This window comes from Macrobrachium rosenbergii, chromosome 43 (assembly GCF_040412425.1).
Source record: "Macrobrachium rosenbergii isolate ZJJX-2024 chromosome 43, ASM4041242v1, whole genome shotgun sequence".
Taxonomy (NCBI): Eukaryota; Metazoa; Arthropoda; class Malacostraca; order Decapoda; family Palaemonidae; genus Macrobrachium; species Macrobrachium rosenbergii.
Genome location: NC_089783.1, coordinates 27247447 through 27263449, shown reverse-complemented (window position 1 = coordinate 27263449; position 16003 = coordinate 27247447). Strand labels below are relative to the sequence as shown.

General features: G+C 39.9%; 1 long non-coding RNA gene across 7 annotated transcripts in view; it reads left to right on the top strand.

Annotated features, from left to right (window-relative positions):
* Window positions 1-557: 557 nt before the first annotated feature.
* LOC136828682 (uncharacterized) overlaps window positions 558-16003 on the top strand; it is a 20906-nt gene continuing 5460 nt past the window's right edge. The window contains exons 1-4 of one of the 7 annotated variants that reach the window (XR_010850173.1): window positions 563-773; window positions 1208-1271; window positions 11039-11120; window positions 11708-11807. This is a non-coding gene — a long non-coding RNA (uncharacterized lncRNA). Of the gene's footprint in view, window positions 919-1207; window positions 1272-11038; window positions 11121-11707; window positions 11808-16003 lie in introns of all 7 variants that reach the window. The other 6 variants (XR_010850172.1, XR_010850174.1, XR_010850177.1 and 3 more) reach the window with 6 other exon arrangements.

The window sequence follows — 16003 nt, the reverse complement described above, 5'->3', positions numbered from 1 at the left end:
TGTTCCTTTATTAATATAAAGATGTTGATGCATTTATGACCTGTCTATAGAAGACCACCTGCACTTTAAGCTTGTCATTGTTGATACTGAAGCTGATAAAAAAAAAAAATCTAGCCGTTTTTTATACCATTGCTGTTGGAATCACTCTACATTAATTCTAGTACTAAGAGCAAAAATTTTTATTCCAACATACAGATTTCCTTACAAGGTTCTTCGGGCATATAACAACGATTTTTCCTCACAATTCGTTTTCTAATTTCGTGCCTGGATTGATTTGGGCATTAGGACGCTCATTCCTTCAACTTTCTCGTCAAAGTTTAAAAGGAGGAGTGTTAATTAAGTGATTCACGTTTCTGCTGTAAGAATGGCGGAGGACAAAATTTATAACTCCATACTGATTGCTGTAACTAGTTATTCGGATTTAGTTTACAGTTTTTTAAGATCATAATTATGTTGTTAGCACCTTTGAACAAATGGTAAAAAGTTTCATAAATTTTTCGCCAGTTAGTTAACGGAATTGTCTAACGTTTTCTTTCATTACAGAAAAAAGAAAATGAGTAGAGTAGCAACGTCACAGGTGTAAACCAACTGTTCATGGACTCGAAAGAATGTTATCACCGATTTTCCATGCTGTGCCACTGACAAACTTCTATACATCATTTGCTCAAGGTTCAGTGTACAGTAAACAGCGATAACGATTAAGTATGTGTCTTTCGTAGTGTTGAACTTCGGCATCTTCATCAAGCACTTTTATCATCGTAATTTTAATTGACGTGAGTAGTGGAACTGAAGATCACGAAGCAAAATGAGGTGATTAAAATTTCAGAGCCATTGTGACCAGAATGGGTTGCCCGAAAGCCGGTGACTTCAGTAGACTAGAAAAAACTAAGTTACAACTGAAAACAATCTGTGGGCTATGTAAGAGAGACCATTTTTTTTTTTTTTTTGCTTCATGCTTAGAATTTTATAAATGATTATTCATCCATGTAATAAACTATGGTTGCCTTGATGATACACCCAGACATAACCCCGGTTATTCTTAGTTTTGTCGTTTCAGCTGTAAGTCATTCAGGCCGTAAGCACGTTTACGCGCAAAATGGGCACCGTGTTTAATACCAGCCCCTTGGGGATGTACTGTACGTAAAACGTAAAATAATGACGGTAAATACCGTAAACATAACGTCTTACGTTGTTTTGGATGTTACAGCCTAAATGACCAGGACCGATTTTGAGAGGTAGCCTGCACCTTCAATAAGGAGTGCCGTTCTCAGGTATTTATTTTTTCTGATAATTTTGTCCGTGCTTTAGCCTAGGTCTGTGCATGTTAATTCAATAGCCTATGCTTGATGCAAACCACCCGGTTTTTACCACCTGCCTACCAGCTTCCTTAAAGTGTGAGGGGACCCAAGTAGGAATCCGGTATTGCAAAACAAAAATCTAAGCAGCGGGTAAAAATCTATAAGCTAGTACATAAGTATAATCAGAAACCAAAAGAAATTATGCAATATTCAACGTGTGATGTAGCAGTGGTAATTAAGGTGTATGGGCTTATCTTCACCCAACTTAACGTAACCCATCCTAGGTTGCCAGGTCCAGTATAACCAGACTTAGTTCCATAAATCACAAACTAAAATGATTCATCCTAACTTAAATAAGGGCAACAGTGTGAAATAATGATTAATCCTAACACAATATAGTACCTGATCATGGTGCTTCAGGCTCCTTAGAGTCCCCAACACTGTTTTACCTTACTTGAGACTGGTTCATTTTAAAACTATAAGAAAAAGTACCTGTACGAATTTATATTTTTCCTGATAGCCTAGTCAGTGATTTTGACTAATTTGACATTTCTTTTGAAAGTTGGTGGGTAACCCCTTTCATCCATAAGTCTGACTATAATGAGAACCACAGTGGAAAACCAGGGTTTATTTTGGGTTAGGTAATGCAAAAGCTAGTGACATACACGGAGACATCCTAATCTAACCCAGGTCATCAACAGGGATTATGTAACCTGGCATAACCAAGGGGGTTGGATCCTACCTGACCAGGAACCTCTTACCCAACCTGCCCTCAGGCACCATGACCTATGAATAAACAGTATTTCCTAGGGTTTTATTATACAAGTTGGCCATAATTACAGCATTTTTATATAGTGATTGCAACAATTTTTCCTCTGTATGATATTAGTTCTGAATGTAGTTTCCAAAATATTTGTAACATGCAGAAATTATACCTCTTGTTGTACATATGGTGCCATATTGTAAGTGCTGAAGAGATCTGTTTGCTGTTTCTGCAAACTTAAAAGCAAGTCGGTGATATAGTCCAAGTGTAACATACCAACCTAACCAAACTTGAGGGTACCATACCCTGACCTGGCTTGGGGCTTCACCCAACTTGTTTCCCCTACCCCATTTGTGCAACTATTCTGCAATATTACTGCCATATTCATATTTTGCTTAAGTTGTTTTGTTTGAAAAGTTACCTTCTTATTTCCGTTGTCAGTAATATCACAGGAACAAATGGGTTACCGAATATTTTCGTATCTTAACCAATCGTCCAATTAGCTTTTGTCTGCTGGTAGTGTTATTGTCATACATTTTTAAAATTCTTTTATTTGTCAGATCTAATATTCCTGGAGTGTCTTGAGTCTTGAGCCATCAAAATATCAGGTTATTGTGTTGACATTTTAGATTTTTTACTTAGAACATTGCTTCATAGTTATGAAGTAAACAAAAATGAAATGTTCATAAAGATCATTCAAGTTATTTGGTATTTTAGCCACAGTAGCATACCTAGAGGAATTCCCTGATTTTCTAAATTGCTTTATGGTGTTTAACATATCCTAGTGAATTTTTGCAGGATGTTGGTTATGGAAATCAGCAATATGTTGTTTTTAGATATAATTTTAAGTTTGTAAAAGGTTTGACTTTAATTTTTGTAAGAAATGGTTTAGCAGTCTCTAACACCTCCCCCCCCCACCTCCCCCCCACCTCCCGCCATACATCTAGACTGTCTTTACATCCATTTGAACTATGGCAAATTATAGCAACGGTGATGCTATAGAATCATAGGATACTGAAAGGGAGATGTATCCTTGTATATATCTTGGCCATACAGTCCTTTAGGTCAAGTTAGGTTTGAGGGTTCAAGGGAGCTGAGCAATTTGGACCAGTATGACCTTGCATCCCAGTTTATCTAGGATGATTCCCCTCTACTGTAGGTTATGTAAGGTTGTGAGGGTTCAGGGCCTCCCCCCACCCCCTCCCATATTCCCCGTCCCTGTTAGGTATGACATGGCTTTCTAGTCAGTTAGGATTGGATTTCCCTTTAGGTTAACCATTCCCACACTTCATTGCTTTTCTTTCCCATTCAAAAACTCAAACAAGGCTCCCATAATTTAGGTTTAAGGAGGGCTAATGAATTGATGTGTTTCCAATAAACAGAACATCAGAATGGTTGAAAACACATTGTAAAGTTTGTAAAGTTTCAGGAAACTCCAATTTCATCACTTTAAGCAAGTTATGGGTAACAATTGTGTTGTGTACTGTGCTTCATTGTTGACCTCTTTGTGCCTCCCCCCCATCCTTACAACTATGGTTACCCTCTGTATATTTAGAGGAAAATGAAATTTATCATGCACGATTGTTGTGTTCATAGGAGCAAACATCACGCAAAGCCAGAAAAACAAATTATATAGACTTCTGCTGACTTCTCTTCAGAAACAAACCAGAAATACACTGTTCATATAAGTAACTTGCCAAGTAATTACATAGCTAATGTATCTACCTCATGTGGCAACTATTTTAATTTAGCGGTAGCGCTCTTTTTTTTGTTTTTACCAATGGGACAGCCCCCCTCACTATCAGCAACACGGGAGCAACCTGGCAGCCATTACTCAATTTGTTTCTGTCAGTTGTGGTATTATCATTGCGCCATTTGCAGCATCTTTGTTGGATTGATATGGAAGGCAGTGATGTTGTAGTACAGGCACAGGAAGGAGATGGCGAAGGGGAATTAGAATTTTTGGGGTTCGATAAACCCACAGAAGAGGAGGAGGAGGAGGAGGAAGAGGCACAAGCAGGACCTTCATCAGCTCAAAGGTTTTCAGGCCAGTAAGGGCTGGTTCCACAGATTTAAGAAGTGGTTCCAATTGAAGATGTTTCTCTGCTTGGAGAGGCAGCATCTGCAGATGCGGAAGCTGCCACAAAATATCCGGAGACCTTCAAGACACTTATAAAGGAGAAGGGCTACTATCCAGAACAGGTGTTCAATATGGATGAGACTGGCCTGTTCTGGAAAAAGATGCCGTCCTGGACATTCCTCACAAAGGACAAAGCAAAAGCCTCCAGATTCAATGCCCAGAAGGATAGGGTTACCCTTGTTATGTGTGGCACTGTGGCTGGCCTCATGCTAGAACCAGGCCTCATTTACAAGGCTGCAAACCCCAGGGTCCTCAAGAATTATACCAAGTATTTGCTGCCTGTGTTTTGGATTCTCAACCCCAAGGCCTGGATCACCAAACCCCTTAATCACTGGTGTATCCAAAGCTTCATCCCTTAAGTTCGGCAATATCTCAGTTACTTGTGTATGGAGTTTAAAGTGTTATTGATTATGGATAATGCTGGTGGCCACCCTGTCGATCTTTATTACAAGAGTGTCCAGCTCGAGTTCCTCCCTGCCAACACCACCTCTCTCCTGCAGCCTATGGACCAGGGCGTGATCCGTACCTTCAAGGCACTCTACACCTGGAACTCCCTCCAGCACCTTGTGAATGCAATGGACACTGAACGTGAATTTACCCTGAAGGAGTGTTGGCGTAAATTCACGATTGCCATACCTGTCTGTCATTAACCGATTGTTGAAGGACATGAAGAAAGAGACCCTGAATGCGTGCTGGAAGAAGTGGCTGGAGTGTGTTCACGATTATAAGGGATTCTCTCCTGAAGAAATTCAACATTTGGCTGTTGACAAGGTGGTCCAGTTGGCGAGGATTCTGGGTGGAGAAAGCTTCAATGACATGACCGAGGATGAAGTAGGCACCCTCACTGATGCCCACTCTGACCCCCTGACGGACCAGGATTTGGAAGAGCTGACGAAGTCTGCCAGTGAGGAAGAAGACACACCAGGTTCAGGAGACGAGGAGGAGGATGAGGGCCTGTCTTTGGAATGTCTGTCCCAACTTAGAGGATAATCAAGGAGGCACAGGATGCGGCTACGTTATAGGGTCCTTACATGGAACACTCCTTAAAGTTTTCAAGGGCCCTTGATGTAGCATTGGAGCCCCATAATCAAGCCCTCATCAGCATAAAGAAGCAGCGACAGCAGCTGCTTATTACCATGTTCATCAAACAGGCGAAGAATGACCCTACAAAGCCTCCCCAAACCCTTAAAGATGTGCCTGATGAAGTGCCTCCCAAGCGCCTGAAGAAGAGGCCCCTGCAAGTGCCTGAAGAAGAGCCCCAAGCTCCTGAAGAAGAGCCTCCCCAAGCACCTGAAGAAGAGCCTCCCCCAGCGCCTGAAGAAGAGCCTCCCCAATCGCCTAAAGAAGAGTCTCCCCAATCATCTGAAGAAGTGCCCCCAACCACCTGAAGAAGGGGAAGAGGCACCCATAGAGGAGATGTAACTCTTCTGCTTTGCTGTGCAATCATATCTTCGTGTACATACCAATGTTTCCCCTGTAAAAGAAAACGGGACAGCTTGAACGGTAACTGTACGACAGAAAATGTGCATACCTGAATGCGTAGGGGGACTGGATTATTTTCACATGTAGCTGTAAGCCATACATTGCATACGTATATTTTTAAGAGTAAAATATTTATGATAACTTTGAAATTAAATTAATATAATTTCAAAGATTTTAATACAGTAATAGGATAACAATTTAAGGTATATTTGATGTAGGATGATACTTTAAGGTAAACATTTGGTATTCAAACTTTCAAGCTAGGCAGTTATAAGCATTTGTAGAGGGGGGTGGTTAACTATTCGTGGGGGCGTCTGGTATGCATCCCAGATACGGTTGGCCGACTGTAGAAGAAAGTTTCTCCCTCTCCCAAGCCTACTCAGGATAACAACCTGTCTCCGATTTCCTCGGAAGAAGAGATCAGCCAAGAAACTGCTGCTCCTTTGGCATATGCTGCCTTATTGCAGTATTTGATGGTGAACTTTTCCCACTTTTTTGCCCCACCTGCCCCGTCTTCGCTTGCCAAGACGTTTTTAATGAGGGACCAGTCAGATGACAGGACACTCCTCCCCAAGATGGTCCTTTCATCCTCCTCTGAGAAGTCATTTAAGGAGATGGGAGACTGGCTTTCTGCCAAAAGAGAACAGGATAAAGTGTCTTTCACTCTTCCTCATCCTCATCTAGTTCACAGGAGGCACTTGTCCTACATGACCGGAGAATCTCCTTCTTTGGGAGTTGCTGCCTCCTCCCAGAGTGACTTCTCTGGTCTAGTTGACTCGTCTCATCGTTCTGCTTTCTCGTTGGCCAGGATTGTTTTCTGATGCAGAACTGGATCACCTAGTCAAGGGCATGCTTAAAGTTTCTGAAGTCCTCAATTTCCTTGATTAAGTTGTGGGTGCATTGGCCAAGAAGATCAAGGACCATCAAGATCTTGCTGTGGACTGGCTAGGGGTTTTGTCCTGTGTGGACAAAGCCATTAGAGATGGCCCTCTTGAGCTTTTTGCCCTTGTTACTTTCGGGGTACAGAAGAAACGAGAGCTCCGGTGCTCTTTTATTTCCAAGGGAGTTACCCAAACTCAAAAGTCAGCTTTGATGTTCACACCTCTGGACAAAAATCATCTCTTCCCCCAAGACACAGTGAAGGGAATAGCTTCTGACTTGTAGAAGAAAATGACGCAAGAATTGCTGACCCAGTCTTCTAGCACCCCCAAAGGGCTCCTCATCTTTTCAGTCTAGGACCACCTCCCCCCCTCCAGCAACAGCCCTTTCATGGAGGGAGATCTATAATGTCATTTATGTCCTGTGTAAATGCCTGGTTTGCATTCAGGACCATCAAGAAGAGCTCTTCTAAGCCAGTGCAGAAGAAGTGAGACAGAAGTCCTTCATGTACCTAGAGTTTTGGGGGAAGTGGTTGATAAGAGGAGCAGAGCCCTGGATCATCAATATTTTAAAGGAGGGCATTTTTGGAGAGCCACCCATTGGTCACTTCTCCCATCACATTGACAGTGTACTGGGTAGGCTTCGAGAGACATTCAGCCCTATTAGAGGAAGTTTCCTCCCCCATCCAGAAAATGGACATAGAGGGGGTTCAGAACACCAGCAAAGAGCGGTTTTACAATCATCTCTTTGTGGTACTGACTAACAAAATCATCAGGGGGTTGGAGACCAGTCCTTGATGCAACCATGCTCAATCATTTTGTCTTGAAGACAAAATTCAAGATGGAATGGAGACAGGCCAATCAGTCCTTGCATTCATTCACCAGGGCAACTGGATGGTAACCCTAGATATGCAAGACACACATTTTCATGTCCCAATTCATCCTTTTTCCAGAAAATATCTGAGGTTTGTCTTCCAAGACAAGGTGTACCAGTGGTGGCTGTCAGAAAGGAGGTCCCTTCATCCTCTGAACCCTGACCCAGACTTCTATTCCGACGCCTCAGACATAGGCTGAAGAACCCTGCTAGACAATCAAGAATTCTCCGGGACATGGACCCGGGATCAACAGGGCTCACATATCAATGTAAGGGAGCTGAAGGCAGTTCAGCTAGGCCTTCAGAGTTTTTCCTCCTTAGTCCGCACCAAGACAATACCATGGCCTTGGCCTATATTCAAAAGCAAGGCGGTCCCATTCCTTCTTTCTCTGCCAAGCTGCGAGAGAATCACTGCTGTGGGCAGACCAAAATAAAGTGACTTTGGTCACCCGCTTTATCCAGGGAAAGTTAAATGTGATGGTGGACGAGCTGACCCGTAAAAAACAGGTCCTTCCCACCGAGTGGATCGTGGACCCCTAGTTTTCCTAGATCTGTGGAAGTGGTGGGGATAGCCAATGATAGATCTGTTTGTCACCTCCAGGAACCGTCATCTTCCACTGTTTTGCTCAGCAGCCCCAGATCCTCTTGCATGGACCACAGACACCATGCTACAAGATTGGTCGAATCTAGACCTGTTGTAAGCCTTCCCACCCTTCAGCATGATGAGAGAGGTTTTGAACAAGTTCCAGGTGCACCACAATGCAACCATGACCCTCATAACCCCATTTTGGCCCCCAAGAGTGGTTCCTAGATGACCTACGTCTGTTGGTGGACTTCCAAGACTGCTTCCCCAAAAACCATCCCTACTCAGACAACCCCACTTCAGAAGACACCACCAAGGGTTGTTCTCTCTTGTCCTGACAGGCTTCAGACTGTCCGTAAACTGGTCAGAGCAAAGGGTTTTTCAAGAGGAGCTGCAGAGGCTATTGCACTGTGTAGAAGAAAATCTTCTAGCCTCGTCTTCTGAGACCACTGTAACTCAGATTGTGGATTTTCTACCTCTAATACTAAAGGTTATCGGGCTAAGCTTAGTTTAGTCTTTAAGCATAGAGGTGTAGATCTCTCTTCAGACTCCAATATTAAGGACCTGATAAAGTCTTTCGGTACGGCGAAACAGAAAAAGGACAATTCTTTGGTCTCCTGGAATCTGGATGTGGTCCTGAAATGGCTAACAGGCCCATCTTTTGAGCCCCTTCGGTCTGCTTCTCTTTGGAATCTGAGAAGCAAGACTCTCTTCCTCTTTGCTTTTGCTACAGCTAAACACATCAGTGAAATACAAGCCATTGACAAGAGAGTGGGTTTCTTTCAAGGAGATGCAGTTTGCTCCTTCACCCTAGGCTTTCTGGCAAAGAACGAGGACCTGTCCAACCCCTGGCCTCGTTTATGTATAGTTAGGAACTCAGTGGATATTCTCGGTCCGAGGAAGACGAGAGAGTTTTATGTCCAGCCAGAGCTCTGAGATACTACCCGAATAGGACAGAAAAGATCAGGGGTATGTCTAGTAAACTTTGGTGTTCAGTAAGAAACCCATCTCGTCCTCTGTCAAAGAATGCCTTGTCATTCTTCCTGAGAGATTTGATTTGAGAAGCACACTCCCAGATCCTTGAGGATATTTTACCAAATTTTAAAGTGAGAGCACATGACATCAGAGTGGTTTCTACTTCACTGGCATTTAGACATAACATGTCCTTGTCCTCTATTACCCATTCGACCTACTGGAAGTGCAGGTCCATTTTTGCCTCTCACTACGTGAAGGAAAGAAACAGTGTTCGATGACTGTAGTAACTTGGGGCTGTTATCAGTGGCTGGCATGGTATTGGCTGAAGAATTATAGGAAGCACTTCTCCCCCCCCCCTCTCTCTCTCTCTCTCTCTCTCTCTCTCTCTCTCTCTCTCTCTCTCTCTCTCCTAGCTTTCCATCTTGGTGTAGGGTTTTCGAGTTTTGGGGAGTCTGGAGGTACAAGGTACCAGTCTTAGTGGATAGGTTGTGGGGTTTTTATCAGGTGTTTTCAAGAGTAGGTGACAGCGTTGTCTGATTTTTTAATCTTGGTTCTGCGCCCAGGCATATCCTCCGCAACAAAGCTCCTATGCCACTACAGATTAAGATGACCACAACCAGAGGTAGTATTCACCTGCAGGAGTGCTCTTGCCAGGTAAGGAAACTACAAGCATTGCATTCATTGCTGGGAGATTTTGCTATTTGAAAGTCATTATCATTCCTTAATGTTTTGAAGCAGAATATGTCCATGTATCCCACGTCCATTCGATGTTGGATTCAGCTATGTAGTTACTGCACTTGGTAAGTTACTTATATGAAAATGGCATTTTGATAATAAAATTAAGTTTCACATAAACTAACCAAGCAATTACAGTACAGAATCAAAGCCCACCCTCCTCCCCTCTCATGGACATGAGGGCACAAAACGTTGAGTAATGGCTGCCAGGTTGTTCATGTGTTCCCCAATAGTGGGCGGGCCTGTCACCTAAGTTAAAAAAAAAAAACGCTACCGCTAAATTCAAAAAGTTGCTGCATGAGGTAGATACATTAGCTACGTAATTATTTGTCAAGTACATATGAAACCTAATTTTATTATGAAAATGTCATATTCAGATAAGCACAGAGATCACATGAGTATATTGGCTAGGATACTACTAAATGGCATACTAGATAACCAGCTCTGAAATATCTTAATCCTTCCAAGTTCAAAACAAGGTGTTTACTGGAGGAGGGAAGATTATGACTTGCAGACATTTTTAGCAACTTGTCTTAACTTAATCCATGGTTTTTAAAGCAGGAAAAATTGAGTGCTGGTTTTGATTTTGTTGATGATGACATATAAGTCTAGAAATTGAGAACCAAGAGATGAAGTTGGACTGTGACTGGCTGACATTGAAATTGAGTTAGGGTAAGCAGAGGTGAAAACATTTCCCAACAGCACCCATGAGGGTGCACCTTTCATTAGTAACATGCTTCATAAGAAAAGCCACATATCCTGGGTTTCAGGGTCAAAATATGACGTAACTCCATTCAGTCTTGTGTCCAGAAATCAATTGCCCTTAACAGTTCTGCAGAGCAAATTAGGCTATATACAAAATTTGATTTGTCTGCAATTTACAAACCTGAACAAATTCATGACCAGTTGATTAGTTTATGGAAACATTACGCAAATCATGAAATGGGCTTAACGAATCAGCCTTCTTTTAATCCCATTACATTGCCATGCGCAGTACTGAAAATAAAAATGTGTGTACTTGTGTGTCTATAAAAGTAGAGCTATAATTGATCAATGTAACTGCAGGAAGGCATGTTTCACATTGCTTACATATTAATTCCAATATCTTTCGATGTAGCAAGTTGTGTTACTTGTGCATCAAGATGCATAAACATAAAAACTGCTAATAAGATTTTGAAATTATGGGCAATAGAATTTTCTTTAAGTACTGTAACTGTGCTGTGCTCCTTAACAAAGAAGCTAAATTTTGTAGTTCTTGACCACCATGGATGTTTGGAAATCATCTCAATTGATCATATCTAATTTTGCAGGTCATTCTATATACGTTGATGAACCGAGAAGATTGGAAGCTGAGATAAATTCACCAACAAGGGCAGACTTTTCAGTCAGATGGTAAGATTCACTTTTCTTTCCACATGATTTTTTTTTTTTTATAATTAGGAACCTTTTGATATTCTACTACAAGCATTGCCTGAAACTTGACTCTCATTGCCAAAAAGTAGCAAAACTATAGTAACTGTAAGCTTCATATAATTTAGCATAAAGTGCAGAGCTAAGATGGCTTAACTTAAAAAATTGGAAACAGTCCCAAAGCAATAAATATCACGTGGTGTTTTGATATAGAGAAAATATTTTATCAGTGGTCAGTGAATGGCAAATGCATTTGCAGGTGTATCCAGGTTTACTATCATGAAGAGGTGAAAAGGACGAGGGGGCATTTATTTGGAAGTACTCTAGGATCTTTTTGGCTCTTCAACTGTAGAATCAGGCTAAATTTCAAAAGTTTTTAGGTTAACAAATCACAATTGACAGCAAAAAATAAATTGGTTGTGTTAAAGTACTAAAAGTTCTATAGACTAAAATGTTTTAAGGTTTAACTTGTTTATTTTTAAAATTTTACTGTGTAGGAAATTTTTTGATCATTGAAAGTTTCAAAGATATTAATGAAAACTGTTCAGTAATTGTTTGCCCTTTTGCAGGTGTTGGTAGACCTACTTGAAAAGGTGACGAGTCTGATGTAGAAAATTGTGTCCGTAGGCACTGACATCACCCAACTTGGGGAAGCATTTCTTTTGAAAGGTAAGTTTCTTGGCGAAAGCTTTGCATTTCCGTATGATGCATAAACTGCCCATGAGCCATAAAACGAAACAGAATGGAGGGTGATTGTGGCCTCTACAATATTTTGAAAAAGTTTAGTTCATACATTCCGGTAAATGAATATAGAATAAAAAAAGGGACTAGGATTTTCTCTGATATACCAAACAGGCAGTGATATTTTGAATTTATAATAATCAGAATAAGGATTTGTTTTCAATGAAAATAATTGTTTGTTTGAACCAAAATTCATGAAATATTTTGTTTGAACCTACAGTTTATTTGTTAAAGTACATTTAGCATAATTTTACTTTAACAAAGAATATGCACTGCGGAATAAATACTGGTAGGTCTATTGTAGTACTGTAATTTGTCAGTTTTAGTTGATTTCAACATATACTCTCATTTCTCTTTGAGTACTTCAGTTTACGCATCTCTTGTTTTTGGATCATACTGGTGTGTTCAGTGTACAGTATACGGCGTATGTGTGTTGGAGGTCTATACAGTGTTATTTTCCATTGCTGCATATACACTGAGTATTCTTGCCTATTTTCACAAAATTTTTCCTCATCCATCTGACCACACTAAGATATTATACCTTTCGTTTTCATCATATGTAGGGTAGGGCTATGGTAAACAACTCTTTATAGGTGGGTACTTTTAAATCAAACCATTTTTTTCCAGTAATGGACAGTGACAAATGACATAGCTTTTGTACCATGGCCTGCTGTCTTGGAATAGAGTTCTCTTGCTTGACAGTCATTTAAGCAGGCTTTTCTATCAAGTTTTCCTTTTGTGTTTTCAAGTGCTGTGTAATGTCAGTGATGCCTTGTGGTTTGTCAAGAGGTTGACATTTTCATATCTTATACCTTCATATTTTATCATTTTCAAAACCGTCACGCTAAGTGGGTTTCCTGGAGGGTAGTTTACTTTGCACGATATGTCAGTTCTTCCATGTTGACCAATTTGTCCATACATTTTGTTAAACTTTTCTTAAGTGCTGAGGTGAACATTTATGTGAGGCCATAAAAGAAATGAGGGTGATAGTTTAACATATCATGAGCTGGTTTTTGAAGTGGAATCTGTAATAAAGTAACTTGGAGAATATCACCAGACTGTGATAAAACCCTGCAGAGATGGTTTTAGCAGTAATTGAAATGATAGCTGGCATACTAATTTGTTTTGCAGAATATGGAATGATGAAGCCATGCCTGATTATTGGGAACTGGGAGTCAGCAAATCAAAGAAAAGTGATCTGATTGAGTGTGGTAACTGTAGAGGCATTGCACTTCATTTGTCATGGAAATATTCAGTTTGCCTGTTCTCAATAGACTGGAGAAAAAATTTATAAATCGCCTTGAGATGAAAAAGCTGGCTGTGATAAATGCGAAACTATACTATAACTTAAAAATTCCCATCTATTGGAATTTGATAGCATCACGGAGGGTCGTTAGTCACTACTGTATTCCCATTAAATGTTTAAAACTAATTTAAATTACCCATTTAAGATGCAAATACAAAGTTAATGTTGGAGCCTTTTCATTTGAACATGCAGTAAATAGTAGTGTGCTATATGGGAGTTAATATAGTTACTGTATCTACAAAATTTGAAAATTCACCTAAGGAAGACTACCTTCCTGGCAACAGTATGTATCTGACATAACAAGAAATATTCACAGTCAAAGAAGCCAAAAATTTAGGGCAGTCAGTGGCTTATTTTCAATCTCAATGACTTTCTCTTCAGCCACATGAGCTATCTGACAATGTTCTAAAAAAATTTTTGTTCCAATACAATGAAAATGGAATTGAAGATGTCGTACTAAATATTTTAGGCAGACATTGGAAAAGTGTGACTTTCAATGCGGGGTTAAAAGAATATATAAAAAAATGCTTCTGAATTCTGCAACTAATAAAATATTGATCCAGTAATTTACTTGTAAAGAATTTGAATATGCTGTTACTGCAATATTAGTAGTCTGCTCCAGGTGAAAATATATTGAAATTAAACTAGTCCCACTAACAAAATCCATTTTTTACAATATAATCATTATTGAATCTGAAAAGGCTTTCCTGGGGTCATGGCAAAAGCCATAGTAATTCCATTGCAAGACCAGGGAAAGACCCCAAGTAGCATCACAGTTAGACTCGATTTTCAGACTAGCTGTTTGTAACAAAAACTAGTAGAGGCCAGGCTTGCTTTCTGTTTACATAAACCTTGGAATTTCATTTTCAACTCATTTTGGATCCCAGGAAAACAGGTCCACGTTAGGAACCTTATTTAAAAGAACACAATCGTAGATTTAAAAGTAAGTAGATTATACTTTTCAGGGTTATTTACCAACTTTTGTATAAGTAAATACTTATGAGATGGAACGTTCAAGCTTCATACCAACAGGTAATGTGCAGTCACATATAAATTAGAGAATGTGCTCCCCAATGTATCCTATATATATACCTTAGCAGTAAATGTTACTAGAGGATTACCTACTGGTTTAAATCCAGTCATTAAGTCATAGTTTTGCATTCTATACGTAGTCCAATGTTCATTACAAAGTAAGCAAGTGGGCGTTGTGTGTAGTTTTCAATTCTTCACTGAAAACTGAAGCCATTGTTGTTTTATAAAAATGTTGAATGGAAGCACAATGATAACACAGGTATATAGAATTGAAAATGAGAGGTACTGTGGTCCCCTTCTGCCCATCAGCAAAATTTTGAAAGTTAATTTTGGACTCTCAATTTAAAGAAGTCCCATTGCTTTTGTAAAAAGAAAAAGCATGACGATATAAACTTGTATTATTACACTACCTTAGGTGATGTTTTGTAGATCAACTTGATTATTGCTATATAAAGTAATTGTCTTCCCCGAAATATTTCATGATTGTCAAACTCCTGCAGGGGTTAGAAAATGTGTATAACTTTAGGTTTTCCCCACTGAATCAGTATAGGTTGAATGTAGTCAACCACCACCACTCCCATTGAGGTGACCATGAAAATTTTGAATAAATATTTTCCTAAATAATCACTCTCATGGCCCATTTGGACTTAATAAACCCTTTTCACAAAGTTTTCCAACCACTGAAGGAATTGCTGCCTTTTTGGATGATGAAAACAGTAAAAGATTGCCCGAATACAACTTACTGAGAGCTTGTGCATATATTCCTGAAAGTTATAACCACATGAAAACATGAAAGGCGTAATGGTCCACACACTGCACTGTGTTGCTGAAGCAGAACTGTACACTTTGAATTTTGCCACTATCACCCCTGGTGTTTGTATCATCAGTGCCTCTAGAAGTGGTTTAAAAACCCTTCACTACTGAATACTGTATTACTAGAAATTCATGTGCACAACAAATAAGGTTTTCATAACTAGAACATATAGAAAGCAGGTGCAAATATGGTCATGAAGGTAAATGAAGATGCCAGAAAAGCAGTCTAAATTGCAACCACTATGACAGATCAAAAACATCCTCTCCTGCAGTATCATCTCTGAAACCCATCATATTTAATAAAGGGCAGACGTTATGGAGTGATGTATCTGGTAATAAATCTAAACAGATCAAACCAGTCATTGGATTATGCATTCTATAGAACAAGAGCACAACTCTTTAAGCACTTCAGTCCCAGCTTCAAATTAGTTGCACTCGTTTGATTCATGGATAATAGTGAATAACTCCCTCGGGGATAGTGCCATCAGTACACCTTACTCAGTGCACAGTAGGCATTACTTAAGGTTCTTCGCAGCATCCCTTTGGCCCCTAGCTGCAACCCCCTTCATTCCTTTTACACTACCTCCATTAATATCATTTTTGTTCTATCATACTTTCCATTCACTCCTAAGAATTGTTTCATAGAGCAACTGGGAGGTTTTCCTCTTGTAACACTTTTAAAAACTTCCTTTACTTAGAATTGTTTCATAGAGCAACTGTGAGGTTTTCCTCTTGTAACACTTAAAACTTCCTTTACTCTTAACTTCCCTTTCAGCTCTGAATGACCTCTTACACCCTTCCACTTGGTCTTTGGACTAAATTCTATATTCCAGTATTTAATAACCCACATGCCCCAGAGCCTGTATGCAAAAAATGTCAATACAGATAGTTAACATACCGGTATGTGGATGTGCAGTCTTTAGCCAGTAGCAAATTTCATGTTATAGAAACATTGGTTAAGGAAGTTTTGTCA